At 40.1% G+C, this 23,730-nt stretch overlaps 1 protein-coding gene across 6 annotated transcripts in view; it reads right to left on the bottom strand.

Annotated features, from left to right (window-relative positions):
* Positions 1–23,451, bottom strand: part of LOC116438117 — a 51,482-nt gene extending 28,031 nt beyond the window's left edge. For 3 of the 6 annotated variants that reach the window (XM_032096765.1, XM_032096768.1, XM_032096770.1), the window contains exons 1-4: positions 23,201–23,451; positions 19,888–19,973; positions 19,209–19,252; positions 15,281–15,416 (exon numbers count right to left, since the gene is read on the bottom strand). The gene's annotated coding sequence lies outside the window, so the exon portion shown is untranslated. The remainder of the gene's footprint in view (positions 1–15,280; positions 15,417–19,208; positions 19,253–19,887; positions 19,974–23,200) is intronic. The other 3 variants (XM_032096767.1, XM_032096769.1, XM_032096766.1) reach the window with 3 other exon arrangements.
* Positions 23,452–23,730: the final 279 nt, after the last annotated feature.

Below are 23,730 nucleotides of genomic sequence, written 5' to 3' on the forward strand. Positions count from 1 at the left end.
GCACAGATGAGCCAGAACGCTTGGCATCAAGAGAGGCTCTGTGTAAAGAGGTGTTTCCAACTCATCATAGGGTGACAGTAATAAATAGAGTAGATTTTTTAAGACAAATAGATTTGGTCATGAAATGGCTGCTTCTAAAACCAGTCATCCTGGCAGGTAGCCCATGCAGTCGCAGTGCTTCACACCAGGAAATTCAGCTTTCTGGGATACAGGTAAACAATTTCAGAAGGGTGAGCCACAGCACAGAAAAGAGCAGCCCCTGTCTGCTGGCAGCTTCACAGCTCTGAACATGCACTTTGTTCAGAAGCACTACTGTGATCCAGAAGGACGTGTTTTCAAGCAGGCTTCTCATCTCGAGAATTCAAAATCTGTCCTTCCCTCCAAGTGCTTAATTATCCTTGAAAAAGAGGAACTTCCATGAAAACAGAACTTACAGATATCAAATTATTTTTAACTTCTATTTTACTCTCATCTTCTGTTTAAAATCACAGGGAGCAGCTAGAGATAAATATTAGAGGATCCTTTCTGAAATGAAGTGTGTTTTGCAGACTCATAGTCAACATGACACCCTGATGCTAACAGGAACAAGGAGCACAGAGAGGAGTTCAGCAGACAAGAGGAGTGCAAACTGTCATCACTTCCTTCTTTCCAGGACTGACTAACGAAACTTCACAGGACCTGCTGTATCAGAAAGTTCGGTTTCCTGAGAATCTCAGTGTTTCCTGTGAACTGCCTCACTTTGATCAGACATTGTCAGCATATTGAGCCCACGTTGTATCACAACAAAGCATTTCATTCTGACTCCTCTGACAGCAGTTCGGAGCCAGGCATTCCAAACAATGCTTGGGTAAGGCCGTTACGAGTTCATTGACCCTTGAAATCATTGAATTTTAAACTTCCACTCCATAAGGCTTTTCCAGCTTGCTTGTGTTTCGGACTCTTGCAGAGTGCAGAAACTGCTTATGCATTGAGGCCTGTCTGCTTTTTTTTTCTCAAAACATCAGTTTTCTAATCAAAGAAGGGGACAGCAATGCATTAAATAAGGTGCTTACATGTAGGATTACTCCACAGCATGCATATTGTCTCAGTGTTTTAAGGAAGAGAACTTTATATGTGCCAGCTTTGCCACCGATTGCGCAACTGGCCTATAAGGCAGTAATTAATAATTTATCAGAATCAAAAAGGGGTTGCAGGTTTATTCAAACATTGCGGCTAACAACACTCAAAATTCATTTTTGCGAGAGATTGGCAACATCCTGTCTCTTTTTGCTCAAAATAATCAATGAACTTTTAGTTCACTGTTCTTTTTCATCTGCATCTAATGCACCTCTTGCATTAGAAAATGTTTTCACTTATACCCTGTGTGCTCGATTAAACCTCGGTGAGTACTATAGCCGTAAAGTAAGAGTAATTTTGAGGACACCTGTGAATGAATGAGTAGAATAACAGTATTAGCCTGGCCAGTTTTTTCTAAGCCACTGCTGCCGTTACAGCGCCTCTGTCATGACACCAATTCTGACAAAACAGTAATCCCATCAGGAAGTCAATAGTAAGCTGCTCAAAGCTGGTGATTTTGTGCTTTATACTGATTTCTTCTGTTTTCCACTCCCTTTTCTTCCTTTACATCTTTCCTACTCATCCTCCCTTTCCCCTCCTCTCTCACCACTATCTTACCCTTCCTTCCCCTCCTCCTTTTCCCTTGCTTCCTCCCTCTCTGTCCCTCCTGACTCGTGAAATCCAAAAATTCAGTAAACAGAATCTGAGAAACACAAATTCCAAGGCAGTAAAAATAATTTTAAAAGCCTGAATACTTAACAACCTATTGAATTTTCACACCTGCATGCCAGGTGGGTGAATCACTTTGTGCTTTCAGACAAGACTCACAGATTCAAACCCATCCTGCAGGAGGATTTGGTGCTGTGACTTGCCCTGTCCTTTAACCCGGTTTACACATCCCAAATTCCCCATTAGTTGTCCATGGACTGAATCAGCCCTCCTGGGTGGAGGATCGTGAAACAGCAGCACCTGAGTCCATCTTGGAAATGCCCTGGGGGAGGTTCACTGTCTCTGCTAACTCTGACTGGGAATCCAGCTTCTTAATCTGGCCGCCTAAGAAAAGGTCTAAAAGCTGGTTGATGTAGACCCTTCCCTTTCTGACCTTTCTTCCCCTTTTCCCTCACAGGATTGAGCATGCTGGGACTGGGCACATCTTTAATCTCAAGGGTAGGAGCTTGTAATATTCCACCTCCCAAATGAGAATTTGCTCCAGCAATATCTCATGTTGCTGTTTCTAAAATAAAGCTTCCCATTTCATGGGTGGCAAATATTCAGGTAATGTGAAATTGGAAGCATTGATGGGTAGTTTGTGGGTGGATTCTCTTCAATATCCTTAGTGAAACCAGGTCAACTTAACAGGTTCTCTTGAATGGGATTTTTTACTGTAATTTTCTCCATCTCCAGGTAATCTACAAGAAGACCAGGATATTCTTTTTCTTCTATAGATTTGACTCGTGCATGTTGCAAGTCTGCTTTTGATGACAAATAGTTTGCTAACTTTTTATTGTATTTTCATTTGATAATATAAATGCAAATTATCCTATGTGTACCCAAAGAGGAAAAAAAAAGTTATTTATATTTTAAAAAGCTCCTTGGGGAAAATATTAATATCATTGTAGGAAAAAAGTGTAAGTTTTCCTACAGGGGTAAAGGTTGCTGTTGAGCTAATTTTTTTAAAACTGGACATCTGTTTTCTAGTGCATTGTTTCAAGACGTTTAATACACTGAGCTCTCCCATGCTAAAATTAATTACTGTCCTTTGATAATATACTAAACATTACAGGGAATATAAATCTTGTTGGGAAAGGGGAGTTGGAAACATAATGTTCTGTTTTATGTGTTTGGTTTATTCCAACCCAAAACATAGAATTACAGACTCAGAGAATCAAATGAGATTGGAAAAGTCCTTTAAAACCACTGAGTCCAACTTAAGTGTCTAACACTGAAAATCTGATAGTTCAAATCCTTGGTTCACATATGAGTAAATACTGGAAGAAGGCATGGAAATACTTCAGCTAATATTCTGGTGAAATAATCAGTGTAGCAATATCATCTGCAAGGTTTAAGGTTTTAAAAGTAATCTAAAACCTCTCTACCAGATTTCCTACTTCATTTTAAAAATGCTTTTCCAACCATTGGAGTAAAGCGATTATTAAAATGTTAAAAATGAAGAGCACTGGCAAGTCCTTCACATCATGGCTTCGAGGAGTAAAAATTGTTGATTAAACCTAAAAAAGGCTAATGACAGAATATTAAAAAATCTGCAGGATTTAGCAGGGGATTGACAATAATAAGATTGTATTAATTTTCTCAGCTGCTCAGTGATTCTTCATAAGGAAAAAGACTGTGGACATCTACTTAAAGACACTACCTGTAAGAGATGTCTTCTACTTCACTAATTTTGAGAGCTGTAATCAATGCATCAAGACTTTTTTTTCATACAGGTGCATAATTCTACTTATATGTAGGACTTCTCCTCATGCAAATACATGTTGGACCTGGCTTTTCTCTTTAACCAAAAACCAGACAAAAAACCCCAGATACATTCTGACTGTCCAGGGTAAATGAAAGAGTACAAATTTGGATTCACTAGTATAAGACCTAGTGAAACTGCCTGTGTCTGTGGCTAGGAAAAAGCTCCATATCCTAAAATGTGTCATGTTTCAGAAGTTAGTTTGTTTCACTCTTGAATAAAATCCAGGGTTTTGATTATGTCTGAAACAAATTAATCAGAAACAGGCAGGCACAGCTGCAAGGTTTTTCACTGTTGATACAATCACAAGTTTAAGTTTATATGTGGGTATTTTTAGAGCATGATTCAAGCAATAAATGAGGCATTTTACACATCCCAATAACTAAAGCAGGTTCTCAACACTCAGAAATTAGTATTCTAAGTTCCCTGTCCCCCACCAATGTTAGGTTTAGATAAATTGAATCAAAAATACAGAAACACTTTGCCTTTCCCTCAAGATGCCTGATAATTAAAAGATGAAAAACAATCCATGTGCTAACAAGAATAAAATAAATGAGTGGGAAAAGCAGGTTTATTCAAAAAAAGGTCTGGAGGTTTTATGGCAAAACATGCTACTGTCTTCACTGAGTCACCCTCCTGCAACCCACATGGTTACCAAAACAAAGTTATTCGGGCATCACTAGTGCACAGTGACTGTATGACATGTTTTCTGCTTCTACTGGGATGTGGAGCAAGCAGTGAAGCAAAATCTAACAAAGGTAACATGGAAAGGAAACCTGTTAGCATGTTGTGATGAAGTGCTGTGAAGTGGTCAACATAACGTCTGTATTTGAAAGTGTTAGGTCGGTGCAAAGGCAATGTGTCTGGCAAAAGATGAAAAGCATTCTTTTTCGTGAATAAAGTATCATCTAAATGAGAAAAAAATCATAAATAGGAGAAATTAGAGAGAACACATTGCTTTCAGAAACACAATTTACAAAAAAAAATAGTTTATAAAAAGGATGGGTATTTATAAACCTTTTAATGCATCATTAGCAGGAGATTAATGAGAATCTATATGCAGCAAAATACATGGAAAGTTTGTACTATTTATGCTGAGGTCTTCTTCACAGCAAAGTTTTAAGCAAATGTAGAACAGTAAGTGCTACAAATTTATTACCAGAAAACTCTGTAAGAAGGGTCCCACAGACCCATTTTAAAAGCCTTGATGATGTCCACAGTTAGCAAACCCTTTAAGGGCAGACTCGTGCTTCTAACATTGGTAGTAACAAACCATTATTTCTCTCCTTGACCCAATAATCAGAACATCAGATTTGTTCATCTCCCAGTGCTGGGTCAATAGTTGTTAGTATGAGATGTGGAACAGAAAAAAAAAAAAAAAAAAAGACAAGACAGAAAAGTGTGTTTCTGGCCCCTTTTTCCACACACAGATCATCAGGCTGGCCCTGCAAGGAGCATCCCCTTCCGCAGCCACATGAATTCTCTTGGGTTACCTGTGAGACACATGGCATGGTTCAGCCAATTCTGTGTGTGCACAGCCCATGACAGAGAAGAACATTTCCAAGTTTGAAAAATTAATAAGCTTCAAGTTTGAATATGCCCCCGATCCTGTCTCTGTAACCCATTTCTGCCCCTTACAGCTGGCCTTGGTTCTCACAAAATCCACGAGGCCTTTTTTAGCACCCATACTAAGACAATGACATCAGAAAAATGGTGAAGCTGTGGCATGACCCCTAAAACACTCAATGTCTCCCATCAGTTCATCTTCCCACATAATTTCTGAAGTGTTTCCTCTATTTGCATTAATTAAAAAAAACCCTAATTATGGCTTCTTATTTGTTTTTCTATAAGTCCTCACTAACTCAGTTTGAATCACTCACTTTACTCCAGATTTATCCACGGGCCACTGGAGCAAAATTTTACCATGGGCACCCTTGACTTCTTGACAAATTCAAAATAAAATATAATTAAAAAAACAGATGAGAATAAGAACTTAAGCAGCTTTCATTATAAAGAATAATTTAACTAGAATCTTTAGGTTAGAGTTAAGGGCAGCCTTCACAAAGGCAACCACAGCTGTGTTCCCTGTCTGTGGCTGGGAACAACATCCATTTTTAAGTTTGTTTAAATAAAACAGTAAATTAAAAGCTAACGTGTCTGCAGACACTGCTCTATGCTGCTCCATCTCCAGGCTCTCCTCCATTTCATACCTTCCATCCTCCATTCCTTTCCGTTCTGGGATTTGGTACCCTCTATTTTTTTACACAAGGAGCTGCTTCTGCCTCGGGAGTCCTCGGGAGCCACCAGTCAGCTGCCTGAGGAAATCCCGAAGTTTCTTGATGAATTCACTCTCCTCTAGTTTTTGTCAAGCCTTCCAGTCCCCAAGGCTCCCTCTTCCTCCAGCAAGTAAATTTGCTACTTACAAAGCTACGCTGGGAAACAAACCTGCCCTCTGCCACAAGCCTTGTCCCCCTCAGCACTGACTGTCTTTTAACTGCATCCCCCAGGATCCAGTCCTGAATCCAAGTCCTTCAAGACGTTTTTTGCAGACATTTGCAAAACAGAAACAGAGAGAGCATGCAATTCAACAGCCATTTTTGTAGTAGTGCCCTTACAGGGTGAAGACAGTTTGAAATTAAACCAACTGGAGCTTGACTTGCCAGTCGAACCAGCTTGTGAAGGGTTGTGTTACTTGACTGACACTTATCTCTGCCATGGATCAGCACCAAGGTACATGAGCTGTCAGGGGAAGTGTGAAGCTCATGTAGCTCTCAGATAAATTCACTCTGCTGAAATCAGTCCACACAGTCCATACATCAGGGTCTCATTTCCACTCACAGTTAATGGTGTGTGGTTTGGGGCTTGCCTTCTTAACAGGCATAAGCTTTACTTCTTTGTGTATATTTAGCATTTCTTAAGACACAACAGGTCATCTTCTTAGCTGTTATGAAATGTGTGCAATGCCAGAAGGGACTAGACCCTGTCCTGGCTGCCTACGTAGGAAATCCTTGAATAATTATCTGGTTGACAGAAGCGCATGGAAAACAGTCACTTCAGGTGTTGAAAATTTAAGCTGCTTATCACATACATCTTTTATCAGAAAAGTGTATCAACCACTAGAACAACTAGCTAGGTGGAATGACCGTGGAGGATAGCCCATTACCTGATCCTTTGGAAAAATAACAGGTATTTTTCTATAACATATGCTCCAGTTCCAGCAAAAGACATCAAGCTTGACACAGGAATCATCTGCTGAAATTCTGAGGATCATTTTACTTGGGAAGAGAGGCACGCTGATTGCAGTAATGGCCCCTTCTGTCTCTAAAATCTATGAAACTATTAAGTCCATGGAACGATGCCAGCTCATATCCAGCTGCTAATGTGAATTTGAAGAAGACAGTCATATAGTGGGGCTGTGCCTCATCAGCTGTAACAGTCTCTGTAGTGTGTTCCTCATTTGGTGGATACAAACTCAGCTGTTCAGTCACTGCACAGGGAGTAGCATTTTTTAAAGTGCTGGCTCAGGAGGAAAAAAAAGGTGCTATTCTAAAATCAGATCTGGAAATATTAAACAGAGAGACTAACAGAAAGGACAAGGACTATTTAGGTAGAAGACACATGGGAAAGAAAACAGTATTTTCTTGTGCCATTACAGTGGGTGTCCATGGTTTCGGAAGAGCACTTTCAGACGAAACCCCTTCAGAAGTCCTCCCTCACACCATGCTGTGACGTGTCAGAAACCTCACTCCAATGTGTGTGAGCATCACACAGTGACACAGCTGGCACAGCCAGGAGCAGCCCAGTTCTCCTTCACACTGAAGTTCCCAAGCCCCAGGCTGCTGTTCTTTGCTAGAGAGCCAAGTGTGACATTCTAATAACTTTAATTTCTCCAGCTTGTATGAGCTGATTGTACCACACAAATTCATGGGCTGCCACAATAAAATAACCTTCTGGAGTGCAGCTTTTAACCTGTTTTTACTGATTAGAAAGCACAGCGAATAAATATTGCATTCAGAGGTGCATTGCTACATAATTTTTGTGACACTTGATGGTGCCTTTAATACTTCTCATGTCCATGAAGTGTACATAAAAGGAACCTGTTGTAGAGTTAGTTTCATGGTAGCCTGGCTTCAATCAGCTTTGAATGACAAACTGGAGCATCATTAATTGCAAATAGCTCTCATAACATGTTCTCTTAAGATGTAAAGTAAAAACTAGAAGCCTCTGTACAGTACACAGGAATTAAACCACGGAGTTCTTTTGCTTAAAGTAACTTAAACTCCTGATATTCTCAAAACTACTTTGACTATTTGCTTTTAGCAAGAAGGATTTCCCTCACACCCTTTTATCATTAATAATCTCACAAGAAGTTCTGGTCTGCTGCCACTCTGTATACACTTGAGCTATACAACTTTTCTGTTTTCTTGTAGCCACTGAGCCTTTTATTATGCTGGAAATAAAACTCAGTAGCCTTTAGGATGCTAAAGCAAACCTGACCTGTTCTTATAAGCACTCTTATATGGAAACACACACAATATTTAAACATTATGTAATTCCATCTTTTTTTCAACCATGTGGCAGCTCTGCACATAAAAACCTGTCCCATGCACACAGTACTCAGTTCCTGAAAATAAAGGACACACTAAAGTTGCTTCTTGTCAGAGCTCATGGAAGCTCTTGGTCTCTAACTCTGCTTATCTTTGAGCCATGTAAAGCAAACATCTTCCCACAGTAATTTTACGTATGATATAATAATAAAATCCATGAGTTGAAAGAGGATATGACTTATCTGCTGCAAAGGTCATAAATGAGCATTTTAATGATATGAAGTGTAACATCTGAGCTTGCAGGCATCAGAAGGAGCATTTAATTGATGCAGTATTTATGAATTATCAAGCATCACTTACTGGAAATGCTTTAATTTATGACTGATATAAAATCCAACTTCCTAAATGGGATAACAACAACAGCAATTTTGTGGGACATACTGTTGCTGTCAGCCCCTCTCTGCAGATTCACCTTGCAGGGTTTGCAGCCTGTTATTGCGTTTCTTCTGGTGGAAAATAAGAATTACATTCTGATCCTCTCTTGAATCTGAGTGGTGGAAAGGCTAACTAGAAAAGCAATTTATGAGCAGGTGATGTGCCACAAAGAGACCATCTCTCAAGGCAAGGTATTCATACATTGCCATGCCCCAAACCTCTGGGAAGACAGGAGTGAAGGCACTTACTTGGGCCACCAAATTTCAGTTCTTCCCAATCACAGGCAGCAGCACAGAGCATCTCACAGGACATGTTCTAAGAACGAGCCTCCAGCACCATCTGATTGCAGCTGTAAGGCTGTGGAGGGTGAGAGAACATCCATCCATCCATCCATCCATCCATCCATCCATGCATCCCTGCCAGACATCCTCAGCAAGATGAAGGGGAGCGGGATGGGAGAGCCTGTGGGATGGCCCAGGCAGCTGCAGGGATTCTGCCTGCCTGGTCCTACTGCAGGCAAGTCCAGCTCAACTTGCTGAAGATAAGTTTAATTTACTGCCAGTTAAAACCTACCTGGGTTTTAACAAAGACAAAACACACCCCAGCACCTTTCCCCCAGGGCCTCCCCAGGGCCCAGTGTCACCCCCAGCCCTGTCACCTGGAGCCCTGCAGGGACAGGTCACCCTCAGCCCTCTCCTGTGCAGCTCCTTCTTCTCACGCTCTCACCAGACCCAGCACACCTGCTCCAGCTCTGGGCTGCTTGGCAGCACCTACCCCTTTGTGCTGTTCCCCCTTCTGCCCTGTACTTGCTTTTCCTCACTCCTTTACTCACCCAGAGGTTCTCACTTCCAGACAGCCCCACCTGTGGTTGAGGGGCTTGGCCAGGCTCAGCTGTAGCTCCTTGGCACAGATGGAATTGTCTGGAACAGACCCTGGGCAGACCCTGGCTGAAAAAGTTCACTTCCCAACTGCTCCCTCTCTCTAAATTACTCAGGAATTAACTTCTGGATTCTGAAGAAATCCTTCTACACTCCTCCAACTCTGTGAGGAAGGGGTGCATATTCACTGGTGTGCCAGCACTCCCACCAAAGCAGAGGCTCACCTACAAATCTCAGAAGTACCAATCTGCACAAAATTCATGTCATTTTGGCTTGAACTTGGATATGGGTGTACCAAAATGGAATAACAATAGGATGCAAGGTTTCTGTAATACTGGAACACAGTTTCAGATAAGGGCGTGAGTGGTGTGATCATTCCAAAGGGCAACAGTGGGTAAAGCTACACAAGAAGGATGAGTGGGAAGAAAAAAATCAAAATAAATGGGAGAGTGAGTAGAAAAGAAAGCCTCCCCCTGTGGTCAGGCAGGACAACAGCATAAATGGAGGCATGAAGAGGGAGAAGCTGAGAAGAAGGAAATTGAATTCAGCTTAGTTCTGATTTTTCTCCCTGAAGCTCTCTCAATTCCACTCACCTTGACTTCAGGGCAAGCACCAAGGAGGGACTCCAGCCCTCTGGGCTCCCTGTTTGGCATCAGCTCCACAAATGGTAAAAGGCACAGCTAATTTAGAATAGAATTGTTTAATTTAGTGGTTCAGTGTCTAACAAGTGCTGCTTAACGTGGTGTGAGAACTGGCCACCAGCAGCAAGGGTATCGTTAATTAATTAATTCAATAAAGCTTAAAACTGGCCTGATTGTCAATCTTTTAAACACTCCCATCACAGCAAGCCTGAATTCCTCCAGCCCACAGGCAGGAACCTGGTGAATCCAGTGGTGTTTGAAGGAAATTGGAGTCACATGTAGGACTTTGGCATCTTAACACACTGCCCTGGATATCCCATAAAGGACATGGACCCTTTCAAGAGCCTAATGAAAATTTATTATAGAATCATAGAATCACTAATGTTGGAAAAGACCTTGGAGACCATTGAGCCCAATCAATGGGCTGGCGCTGTAGGAGACATAGTTGGTGTTCCTGTAGTAAACTGCAGAGGTGTGAAAGTGCTTTGACAGCCAAGGAGTGGGTTAAGATGGAATGTAGCATCAATGAGCTAAGAAAGGGGGTAAAAACAGGTGAATGGAAGGTAAAAATGAGGTGGTATGTCCAAAACAAAACTTCCTCCAGTTTCAGAAATAATCCAAACACACGAATGACCAAAGGCTTCTCCTTGCTGGCTGAAAATCTGCACAGTCACAGTGTGCAATTTGTAGGAGTTACTGACAAACTGCAGTACAGCTATATAATACTGAAAGCATTCAGGTGTTAAATTTATCTCACTTGCTAAGGAGCAAAGGCTTGCAGGAAGTAGAAGAAGCAAGGCCCAGCAAAAGATCACACTTTCCCGTTGACTCAACATTTTATTGCATTAAAGGCCAAACTCTAGTTTAAATTCAGCTACCAATTCTGGAGCAGGCAATAATGCCAATAAAGTTTGTGTCTGGCAACATTTTGCCATTTCAGCACACTGGGTGTTCCTTCAGTAACTGGCTGTTTGGAGAGGAACAGAAGAGAGAGGAACAAAGATGTGTAATGAGAATATCCAGAAATCCTGGAATCAAGGGCAATAAAATCAGGTAATTTTTTTTTTTATACCATAGTGCAAGAGAAAAAAAAAAAAAAATAAAGGGAATTACTGAGGAGTTGAGACAAAGGACTAACTTGACTGACTTAGACTGACTAAATCAGAATGGCTGGGATGGTGTTCAGGTATTCAGACAGATTAATAGGCTAAAAAATTCTTGTTGTAGGAGGGATAGGAATATACAGAATGGGAAAGAATGGGCCCATTTCTCTGTTATTTAAATGCTTCCAGCTCCCTTCAGCCTATTCCTATGTACTCAGCCTCTTCCTAGCATAATGTGTCCATGAAAAATGTCTCTGTCACAGATTGCATGGGCAGCAATGGCAGCTTGCCCCTTCCTCCCCCTGATCCTCAAATTCCCAGTCACTGGCAAATCCTGATTTGTATTTTGTGCAGCAGTTGGGGTGTTTTCTTTTGCAGATGTCCTATGAATATAGACATCCCCTGAAAATTCATGCCCAGGTGCACATTCATTTTACTAACTATTAATTTATTCCAACTGCCACAATGTTCATTTGTGTTTTGAAATTGAGAGTTTCCCAGTTCCTTTTTGTTTGTCAAAAAGTCCGCTTTTCAAAAAGAAAGGCTTCTGACAGCATTTTATTCTTTTTGTTTTATTCTTACATCCAAACACATAGAAACCATCTCTTTTCTCTGAACTGCTGCTTCTTTTTGTGTTCTCTTCACAACCTATTTTCCCATCAAAAAAACTTTAATCATTCCTCTATTTGAAATAATTCTGAAAACAGAGTAAGTTTTTATTTGCAAATACCGCTTCATTTTTACCTTCTCTTCACCTGTTTTTTCCCCTTTCCTTGTTCAACTATTCTGCACTCCATCTTACTCCCTCCTCTCCAGCAGCAAAGTAGGAAATGTTGTTTATAATAAGCTAGGTAATGAACCTGGCCTCCAAGGAGATGTGCCTGACCCCCTTCTGACTTTTAGAGGTTTGCCAGGGGTGGGAAAAGTTGGTCACCTGGGAACCTGTGTTCTGAAATGATTTAGTAAGCACAGTAATGCAGCAGAGGGAAAGAAAATCAGAGCTAAAGCTGACTGACTATTCAATTATTAATCCTATTCATAAAGAATTTAGCCTCTGTTTTGTTTAGCAAATAGTTTGGAAACTTGTCCATTCCTCCCCTATGCAAAGTATTTGCTATTTGAAAGGTCTGGAAAGCATTTTTCAGATTGAATGTTTGTCTGTGCTTTCTTCCTTCACCATTTGCATTTGGTGTAGCATGGTGTGCATACACTTGGTTCAGGCATCAGTCAAGACACCATGGCTGGAAAATTTGAAATGGAACTGTGTCAGTGGGGGCAAAGGCAAGACACAAAAAATTTTGTCAAGATGGTTTTTGCAAATTTCCAGCCATGGTGAAAAATACCAGCTGACCGAATTCAGCCACATTTTACACAGGTACTACAGAGTGATTTGTCTACTTTTCAATATATATTGGGGTTCAGAACATCCTGTGAGTCCACTCCTAAGGACTCACGGAGTCATTGAAGTTGAAAGAGGCATGGGGGAATCTCTAGAGCAGCCTCCAGCTCACAACTCTGTCAGCACTACATTCAGATTGACAGCTCAGGGTTGTACAACATCAGTAATGTCTTGAAAACCTCCCTAGACAGGGCTCTCACAGTCCCCTTGGGTCCCTGCTCCACTGCCAGACTCACTACCCTGTAGCTGCTCGTATCTCATTTTGAATCAGAATCTTCTGCTTTTCAGTTTATAACCATTGCTGCTTAGCACAAACCAAACCAAATCAGATTTTCTTAGCATCAGGTGTCACAGAATCACAGGATGGGTCAGGTTGGAAGGGACCACAGCGGGTCAGCTGGTCCCACCACCCTGCTCCAGCAGGGCCGTCCCAGAGCACATGGCAGAGGATTGTGTCCAGATGGGTCTGGAATATCTCCAGTGAGGGAGATTCCACAGCCTCTCTAAGCAACCTTGTCTTTGAACCTGATCTCATATCTGGGTGCTAAGGAATTGGGCCTCTTGAAAAATCTGGTTTGTGATTTTGCTCTTTACAGGTGCAATTTAAGACACTGGGTCAGTTAAGCCTCACTTAAAACCATTTAGATATGGGATGCATTCAAATTCCCCTCCGTTCTGGCAGTTTTGAGAAGCTAATTTTACAAAGAGCTAACAAGAGAGAAGACCTCACATAATGGTGAGTTGTTCCAGAACATTTCTCATTACTTTATTTCCTGACCCTAAGACAGAACCCAGCACCTGCCTGTTGCTGTGACTGCTCCCCAAAAGTGTGCACAAATCCACACATCCACGAGATTTTCCATAGAGACAATAATAAATGAGCAGCAGAAATGAAGAGCAAGTAAATCACTTACGTGATACAATTAACCTCTTTGTGTGAGTAGAGATAATCAACTGCGTAAATTAATTTAAGGAATTATTGACTAGTGTATAGCTCTATAAAAAGGGATTTCATTTGTCTGAGAATGTATCAGCAAAGCTCTGCTGCTCCAAAAGAAGGAAGTGAAGCAATGGGTGACGCAAACCAAGGTGGCCACGCCAAAGTAGAGAAAACTATACCTTGAAGCCCAGGAGTTCAGAAAAAAACAAAACCCCTGGTACTCACTACTTAAAACTAGAAAAAATCAGGGTCATTTAGACGAGAGAGCAGTCTTAAAGCATGGAAAAATTGTTCCTGAGTTGTGTATAGTAAGCAATAATATTAAACTGCATCACGACTCTGATTTTTTTTTTTTTTTAAATTTTCTCTTGAACTCAGATAATTAGCTTTTATCCTGGAACATGAGAGGCATCTTGTCTTATGGTCTTGCCCCCCTTGTTAACGATCTTTAGCTAATTGCTAGTTGGGAAAGTAGAAGCTGACAATGTACTCAGAGACCAATTGACACAGAAGTCATCTGCATGACTGAGAAAATAAGCCCAGGCTGGTCATACATAGCCTGTAAATCATCCCCTTACTGCAGTGCTCCAGCAGCAATCAAGATAAACAATTACACTTCGCAAAACAACAGCTACTTTGCTCCTCCTTCTGTCAGGAAGCTCTATTTTATAAGCCTGCTACTAAAACTCCTGGCTCAGCTTATCTCAGTGCAGAGTGGACCCTCATTGCTGCTCCCAGCATCTGTGTAGAGCCTCTGTTTGGTTGCATGCTCTGAAAAGCTGTCTTAAAGCCATAATTTTTTTTTTTTTCACTACTGAGCATACTGCTTTCCCCAGAAAAATGTCTTACAATAAGGCTTTTGCCCGTATTCCTATTAAGAGCAATTCTCAGCATTTACCTGTTTGATCTATTTCCATTTTCTTACTCTTATTCTCACTCTCAGACACTTTTTTCTTCCTGTATTTTAAAATACTAACCAAATAACCTACTAGTGACAAGGCGTTCTAACAATATGGTACTGTATGTCCAGAGCAAGGTAAAAGTTATGAGGAAAACTGAATGGCAAAAGACATTCTCAGCCGACTAATTCATTTAAAAATCAAAATGTGGGCATCTTTTATAGCAAATGATAGTGATAAAGATCCTTCTGGACTGTAGTCTCTAAAAGCTGATTTCCACAAATGCTGCTTCCATAAGTGCTGTCATAAAGTTATACCCAAAAGTCAAACTCAGCTGCTGCGCACTCTGCAGCTCATTTAACAGTTCACAGTGAAACTCTAATCACCAATTTGTCAAAACAGAGCAAAACACTGGTGCAGAAAGTGGCTTCACACAATCTGCCTTCAACCACCAAAATCAGGAAGTTGGATAAGTGGGTAGCTAAATCATTAACTCAGGTAGGATGGAAAACAAGGCTCCTCTCTACTGATGAAAGAAAACTCACGGTCCTGGAGCTTTCCCCTTCCCACTTGGACACTGGGCATCAAAGCAGTCTCAGAAAATTTCTGAACTCTGGGGAATGGAATAGCAACAATATCATCTGCTCCTCCTTCAAGGACTATGGCCACTAAGAAAAAAAACAAAACAACAAAACAAACAAAGAAAAAAAAACCAAACAAAAAGCCCCAACACCGAAATTACAAGTTTTACACCCAAGGGCCTGCTACTTTCACCCCTGAGACAACACTAAGGTGATCAAAAGATGCAGAAAGGTGGAAATTACTGTCTGACTGCATGTCATAAATACTCCCAGGCATTTTGTGTCCAGTTTTGCAACCCTTTGTGGAAGTGGTGCCTGTTCATTTTACCAGTACCGCTGTCGAGTTGCTGTCCCTCCTCATTCGGGAAATGCAAAGTAGAGAGGCTCTGCCTGGTGGGACTCACAGCTGCTTGGGCAGCCTGAGCTTCATCCTGTGCTTGGGCTCATCACCAGAAATACAGAACCTGTAATTTCAAATACTTATCAAAGAAAAGAATGAATCAAAGAAAAAGTGGGGAAAGAAAATGTATTTTAAATAGCAGGTATCACTTTTTATTCCCTGTTTTCTTTCAAGCCTATCAGACTTTGTTCTGTCTAAGCTGTACATATATTTAACAAACAGCTATGTCAGAACTGTTTATTGTTAATAAACAGTGTAAAATATGTCTTGCCCCATAAATCATGGTGGATAAAAATGAACTAAGCATCACATGTAGGTTTTAAGGCTGTCTCAATTTCTCCTAATCCAAACTAATTTCTAAATCTTATAAAGCCAAAATAGTACCTCAGCTAAATCCTACCAGAGTGCTGTTTCTAAGCAAACAGTTCCTTTTCCCAGAACACTGGCTCAATAAAGCTGAGACTCAGTCACCCTTATTCAGTAAAACTGCAGCATATTTGGGTGGTGCAAGTTGTAGTCAGTGGGACCTGAAACAATAATTGTATTCCCAAGCATGGGCAACAGTGATTTAATACTTTGAATAAAGCACAGTAAAAACACTAATCAGAGATCTGTAAAACTTTCATGTCACATGATCACCATTGTTCAAACTTTCTGCAGCCTGGCGTAGTCTTGGGAAGAATTTACAGGCTCTTCCACATAAAAGACTCCTTTTTTCAAGCCTGTTCTGAAACCATCACTAGAGCAAAACTCGTGCTAGGGAGAGCGGGATAGGAAGAGCTTCCCAGATGTCAGCATCTCTTAGTAAAGCTGGCTTAAGGCCATTAATAAGAGCAATTCCTGCATGTCAGGAGGCACATAACATTCTAGAACCTTCCTTACTTTGGGAAACAACTCCTGATGAGGAACAGCAAGAGCAGTTATACCTTCAAGAAGTCCTTGTTATTGCTGATATGATAAAAGCTGCCCTATTTTCTCCAAAGAAGTTGTAAATAGCCAAGAAAAATGGATAGAAAAATTAAAATCTTCCTTTAGAAAATGCCCTAAATTTGAGAAATACCATGTTATTAATTTGGTTTAACTCACAGTGCAAATCCATTAGTCTGAACTTCTCAGGACACAGTGAGAGACTCAAACAAGAGCAATTTGTTTTCTTTTTTGTAAACTATCTGGCTTTTGAGTTAACATGTCATTTATGAACATACTTTATGCAGAGAGCCACAGGTGGAGGAACTTGTTCAGCTGTGTCATTCTAATAAATTTAAAAATAAAATGTTCCTCATTTTCATGGCTTCTCTGTTCAGCTCCGCTCAAGGTAATAGAAACTACACTATCTCTGGTATTTGACCTTCTAATTGCTCTATTAAAAACTGGATTAATATTGATCTCATGAATGATAGTCTGACAAAGGCATAGCGGCTTTTCTGTCAATCTTTAAAAGAGAAGACAACATAAGAACATTTTGTTCTCCAGAACAAAAATTGCAGATTCTGAATGAGAGGAAAAAAATCTATAGTTAGCATTGCTGAAAAACTCAAAATTATTCTGGCAGCTTTTTAGCTAAGAATACTTTCATTGCTTGTGAAACTGGAAAGAACATATCTAAAATGCAAAGTTAAGATGATCTGCATGCTTCCTGTAGTCAAATTTTTTGAGGGAAAGTAATACCTTTTTCATCATTATCATTTTGCATAGTACAGGTGAATAGACTTTAGATCTGAGCCACTAAGTTCTTGCTATGGCTTCTCAAGGGAGGAGGCACAGAGTTAGATACAATAAAAAGGTGAGAGAGAGGTGGGGTCTAAAGCCCCACTGTGACTGACTGCTGTGATTTACTTCATCTCCCTCTACACAGATCTCCTGTGATCTTGATTCACCAGCTGTTTTATTGTGATCATTAGAGCCATGCTTATCAAAGCCAGACTTAGGTTATAACTAGAGATAGATGGCTAATTCAGTGATCCAGGGAAGAAACTGTGAAAAGAAAAGGTTTTCCTTCCAGGTCAGGCAGTGAAGGATTGCAGACAGAGGCAGTTGACATGATAAGGACATCTGAAAAGTGTTAAAAACCTGCTTACAACAATGTATTGATGGCATGCCAGTCAACGATGATCCCTGAAAGGAAGGAATTCATACCTGGGCTTCAAATTCTGTCTCTGTACAATTGTTTCATAGTTGCTTAGGTGGCATTTCTGCCGGATGTGTTATCCTGAATATAGTTTGCTGCCAATGCTTCCGGGAAACCAAATTTCACACTCATTTACCCAGTAATTTTTCAGTGGGCTGGCATAGGTCCTCTTCAAGGAACGCCCTGAATCCAGGCCTTGCTGAGACTGGGAGGGTGGGAGGGGTTATCCCAGCTATTGGGGAATGGTGACATGGCCGCACAAAAATCTGAGGAGTTTGGCAAAGCCCCTGCTCACTGAACTCCTCTGCACTGAAGGTTCACGATAATTTTCAGCAAAACTACCCTGTATCCCAGTTTATGGTTTGTTTCATACACTTTCCCCAACCTAAAGACAATGTCCTCTGCAAAAGTCATCCTTTATGTATGACAGAGGTTTTAACTGGTGCTGTAAGTAACATTATCACAATCATTCATGCATTCCATATTAATCAAGCTCACAGTTTTCCAGACAGAAATTTCCCTTTTTTCCTCTCCTGTTTTGTTTTTTTTTTAAAGTCTTGTTGAATGGGGACAAGGTGGGAGAAAGACATGAAAAATTCTGAAGATTGTGATGGAAACTTTTTTTTTCCTTTCCGTAGGGGAGACGCTTCCATTTCTATGGATAGAACTTCACTCAGCTGTGAAGTGTTTGAGGTTTTAACCCTGAACTGAATAAGTAACCCAGGAAATAATGAGGTTGTTTAGTTAGATGATGCATGTGTAGTACCTGGTCTTTAATTTCCAGATTTTTCACTTTCTTTTCGTTTTCCAGGTGCCCAAAAAGACACAATTAGGGGTGAATGTAAAGCATTGGTGCCATTGACCTTCAACCTGCTATTAGGCAGATCTAATACTCAACATTGCAATTATCTACATGATATAGACAAGCATATATTAAGCTTCTATGTGAAAGCATTCCCAGCATTTAGTATTTTTCTCTCAAAGAGTAATTTGTCTTTTCAAGACTCTTCTATAACAAAATATAATTTAACTGCTCAATATTATTCCTAGCAGAAGAAGTGATTCTCAAATGTTTATAGATTATTTGCTTATGAAATAGAAGTTTTTCTTTGGTATCCTAATTTTAATCTTCGGGAAGTGTGCACAGTATTCCTAAGGGACTGTGTCTCTGTGGTGTTCTCCAGGAGCACAAAAGAAAATAAATTGTCATTAGGATGGTTATTTATAAAGAAAGTCAAAACTATTTCTGACAGAGTAATCTGCATTGTATTCTAGCTGCTAGGACTGTTTAACTGTATCACAGGAAAAACACAGAAGAAAATCCTATCACAAGGTTAGATTTATGTCATTCCTGGGAAAAAAAAATGTGCCTTTGCAATGCTATGGTTATTTTTAATCTAAAGCTACTTTAGAGTTTCATTCAACTTGTGTTAGCTTGATTTAGGAGTGCAGCTCTAGGTCAAAGAAGACTAACAGTATCCAAGCAACAAATGATTAAATTATACTTTTCAAGTTGTCTTACAGAAGAAAAAGGTGTACCTAGCAAAAGTGAAAATAACAGGGGAGGGGAGGGAACACAACAGCTCAAGCCAAAATCTAGATATATCACATTCCATCTAAACATACAGTGTATTTCTGAAGAAACTTTGAAAGCTGAAAGCACAGCCTGTCAGTAATGCACCCCACTTCCTCCACCATTTTTCTGTGAGGGAGATTATTTGCACACACCTGATGTGATGTGATTCTTCTTCTTCTTCTTAGACCCCGTCCTGCTGAATGTTTTGCCATGGGGGAGAAAAACAGAAAGATAGCATCAGTTATGGATTACTTTGATCTCTCTGGAGTGACTCTCCATTACAATCCTAGGGAAAAGGATGAAGTCAATGTATTTTTGTGGCTCAGGACACCATAAGATTAGAGCTTCAGAATCATCAAAGCTGTAGCTGAACTTTATGTATTTAATGCCACTGATTCTTGTCATTGATTCTTTTTTTTGGGTTTTGTTTTTGTTTGTTGTTGTTGTTTTTGTTGGTGGTGGTGGTCTGGGGTTTTTTGTTGGGTTTTTTTTTTGTTTTTCACAGATATTTTCCAAAGGTTTTGATGGTCCAGAACACCAAGTTTCCCTGTTCAGAGCAGGTAAAGGGTTCATCAGGAGAGTTTAAAGGTACTGCACAGCATAATCTGTAGTGAAAAGGGTAGAGAGTTCTCATTATTCAATTCTAACACCACTTGTTGAAGTTGTCATTGCATCTTCCTCTTCATATCTGCCCTGTGGCATACATGTAGCAATGCATCTGCTGAATATACCAACCTGTTTCTTGACATTCTGCACATCCAAAAAACATTAAACCGAAGTAGGATTTAATTTGTATCATTGAATATATTTTTATTTTAGCTTTTGTCTCACCTGAATTCTGTAAGAGAGAAGACTTCTTAATCTCAGAAGTGCCCTTCTAAAGGAACTTTCTTTTTTCTCTGGATATGACTTCGTCCCTATTTGAAATGAAAATTTTTTTTTTAATTTCCAGTGATCTGAAAATTCCACAGATAATTTCTGATGGAAATACCAGCACAAAACACTTCAGTTTCTGCAGCTGTACACTTTCTTAGATTCTATAAGCACAGAAAGATTGGAAATCCTTCATAAGGTAAGAAAATAGTTTACGTTGAATCAAGAAATAAGCAATTATATGGAAAAAAAACCCATAAGAGGGTGAAATTGATTGTTACTTCAGTTCTGTGTCTCTTGAGTTAAACTGGGTACCCTAACTTTTGAATTAAATGCTACAGGAAGAAAAAGAAGATTCATAAACACAGATTCTCTCTACCCCATCTTCCAGCTTTTTTTTTTTTTTTTTTTTTGAGAACACAGATCTCTTGCAAGCCCATCCACGAAACTGAAACAGCCCTGCTTTTGCACAGCTGGTCTGCTGAGTGCTACCAGCTCCACACATACACACGCTTTTCACTTCTCATTCACCCAGCTTACTGGAGTTGAAGGCACTTCACAAGATAGTTTTGGACACTCCTATTTTCTTGGCAAATCTAGTGGGGGAAAAAAAGTGCTCAGTTGAATGGGCATGGCAGAAGTTTAAGAAGCTGCATGCGTGGAGTTTAGAAACAGCACCTGTTTGCAATAAAAAGAAAGGGCAAGGCAAAACCAGTTCATGTTTATAACATCCTGCAGAACCTAGGAATTAAGCCTAAGGAAGAAAAGCCACACACCTGATCCCTGAAGTCATCAGGGAAGAAGGACAAAGGCAGATCAGTGTGAGAAGCAAAGAACATTTTCCTTTGAGGCCAACCAGGTGTTCATAAAATACCTGCATTAGGTATCACTGCCTGTTCTTTCCACACAGTAACATCTAAGGGTGCCTGTGCTAATGCCTGGGGAGAAATCCTTCCTCATGCCCACTTCTACTGCGGAAATCTTAAACCCCCTGCAACTTGCAGGAGAACAAGGGAACTGCTGCACTTTAGTCATTTAACTTGCACGCCCCAGAAAGGACCCTCTGCTGGTTTGACACCAGTTATCTCTGTGACTGGAAACTGATATTCTCACCTGAATGAGACAGTATAGAAAGCTCTGATAGTTTTGTAGTGTGATTTGTGATTTACTGTGATTTGAGCTTCTTACTTCCCCCCCACACCCTGCTTTCAATAAGTAAATCCAGCTCTGGTCTTTTTGTCATGGTATACCACATAGGGTCTACAGTCTTGGCTAAAAATGCAAATTAATATTATTATTTTCTTCAATCAGAATGAGCTCTCTTATAGATAAAATGACCTTCTGAGGGTGACTGTTAGTTACACTATTTATTAGCATGTAATTTAACTATAAAGAGCATTGCAGTAAAAACTGGCATTTTCCCTCTTGTCATGGTGCCAACTCACAGTGTATTGGCAAATAGCTTAATAGAAACCAAATTCATCTAATCAGCATAATTTTATCCTTTTGTAATAGGCAAGAGGAGTACTCGGAATGTAAGAGTACTTGGATTGCAAAAGTATTCTGTTTAATTACATGTAGGTATTTGCAATCCTTGGATATTGCAGGTATTCTCTCATTTGAAATTTACAGAGTGGTATCACAAAACTGTGCACAATTAGGCAAAGTGTAACCATCTTCCCACTGCCCTAAAAATCCCTCAAAGCTGTGTTTTAACTGACACCTTCACTTTTCAAGGGTTCCTATAAATAATAGCTGTTCACTTCAGACAGCACATATTTAGGGGTCAGGGGAGAATTTTGTGCACCTCTCTACCAATCTTCCATATAAATTTTGAGCAATGTTTCTTGTCTGTGATCCCTCCCAGCTGACAGTGAACACTTTAATCCCTCCTGCCTATATGCTGCTGCTCACAAACAAGGAATAAAGTATTACCTTTCCCCTCTTACAGGAAAGATTTTTGGGGGTTTTTCTCCCATTCTTGTCCAGTTCCCTGCAAATCTCTGGAAAAAGATTTTTCAGTAGCTTCTCAATTTTTTTTTGTGTGTGACCTTAATCAGTTTCTTTAAGGAAACTGCAACTTAGTTACCGTCACCGGACAAAAATGGTACATATTAGGCAAATATTTATCCAGGGGATTTTGTCTGTGAGCAGAGGGACATCAAATTTTAGTGTTAGCTGTGTATTCTACTCCCTTGAAAATACAGTACTACACGCACGTTAAAGAAAATCCAAACTTCACGGTCAAAATGGATGTGGAATTCTGTCACAGAGCCAGCTGCCTTCAAGAGACAGAATTCCTGGCTGTACACAGACACATTTCATGATACCAGTAAAGATCAAATGATGCAAAGCTGGCCAGGCTTGCACAGTTTCAAAGGAAATTTAAGCAGAGCCTAAAAGATGTTTGCTCAAAATTTTTGCAACAGAACTGTAATTTTAATAACTGATATTTCCCTGTGTTAGGCAAGATCTGTGTATCTGAAATGTCCTCTAACAGAATAAAATGCTCCACACAGGAGACTAACTAAAGGTATTGTTAGAGTTAGGGAAGTACAGTGCAAAAAAGGTTTCTTCCATTCTTTGTGTCACTCAAAAAGTATGTTTCCTTCTCTTGTTTTTCGAAACTAGTGTTGTGATAAGGGTATAGAACTTTGGCAGGGAAAAAACCCAACAACCATCCGTTCCAGCTGGTCCTCAGAGATCAGAGGGGCTGGGAGCAGCTGGGCTTCATTTCTCTTTACAGTCAATTTGGCACCATCAGCCTGGTCACGTTCAGTAGAAACTTTCATGATCACAGACTCCCAAGTAGTGCAGTTTGCCAGCTTTTGATGCCCTAGCTGAGCTCATAAAGAACCTACACAATCCAGAATCACAAACTTACGTGTGAGTTCACCTGAACTTCATAAAAATTCACGGATCAGTTCATTGAAACAACAGAGGGCAGATTCAGAACTACCGGTGAGAGGTGCACTGGCTACAGAGTGTCAGGGCGCAGTAATGGAGATCTACTAGAGGGATATATATAATATAATATAATATAATATAATATAATATAATATAATATAATATATATATAGTATATTTATATATATATATACATACATATATAAAAAAATATATAATCTATCTATAGATACAGATATACAAATAAATATATATATATATAATATAATTGATCTATAGACACAGATATATATATAGATATATATAGATATATATATATATATTCCCATGTCCTCTCCAATGGAGCTGGAGGCGCAGAACTTACCCAAAAGTGGCCCTTCAGGAAAAGAGGAACCGTGGACCGATCCCAAGCGAGCAGAGATGTTTCCCCCTCTCCTTTTTTGCCACCAACACCCCCCTTCTTTTATACTATAATTTTTGCCCTTCCCAAGGGGGTGGAACGATCGCCTGTTATAGGGTGGGATGTTGGTGACCCGTGGTCATACGTGTAAGGCATGTTTTCTTTTTTTCTTCATTTGCATTCTCCGGGGGGTGAAAACTAATATGTAAATGAGAGCCTCAGTTGGTTTTGGTCAGAATTTATAGTTGATACAAAAGGTAAAATAAACACTTGGGTCCTCCTCCACCCTCTGAGGCAGCAGTAGAGGCTCTCTGACCTTCAACAGAGAGTTTTTTCGTTATCTCCTTAACAAACCAGATTTATAACAAGGCTTGTTTCTCACAGTGAAGGGGGAGTGAGGCCAGTGGCTGGTGCAGAGATGCAGATGTTCTCCTGTGCCTCACTGAAACAACATCAGCTGAGAGGACTCACTTCACTCCAGATATATTTCAGTC

The sequence above is a fragment of the Corvus moneduloides genome, chromosome Z, assembly GCF_009650955.1.
Source record: "Corvus moneduloides isolate bCorMon1 chromosome Z, bCorMon1.pri, whole genome shotgun sequence".
Classification (NCBI taxonomy): Eukaryota; Metazoa; Chordata; class Aves; order Passeriformes; family Corvidae; genus Corvus; species Corvus moneduloides.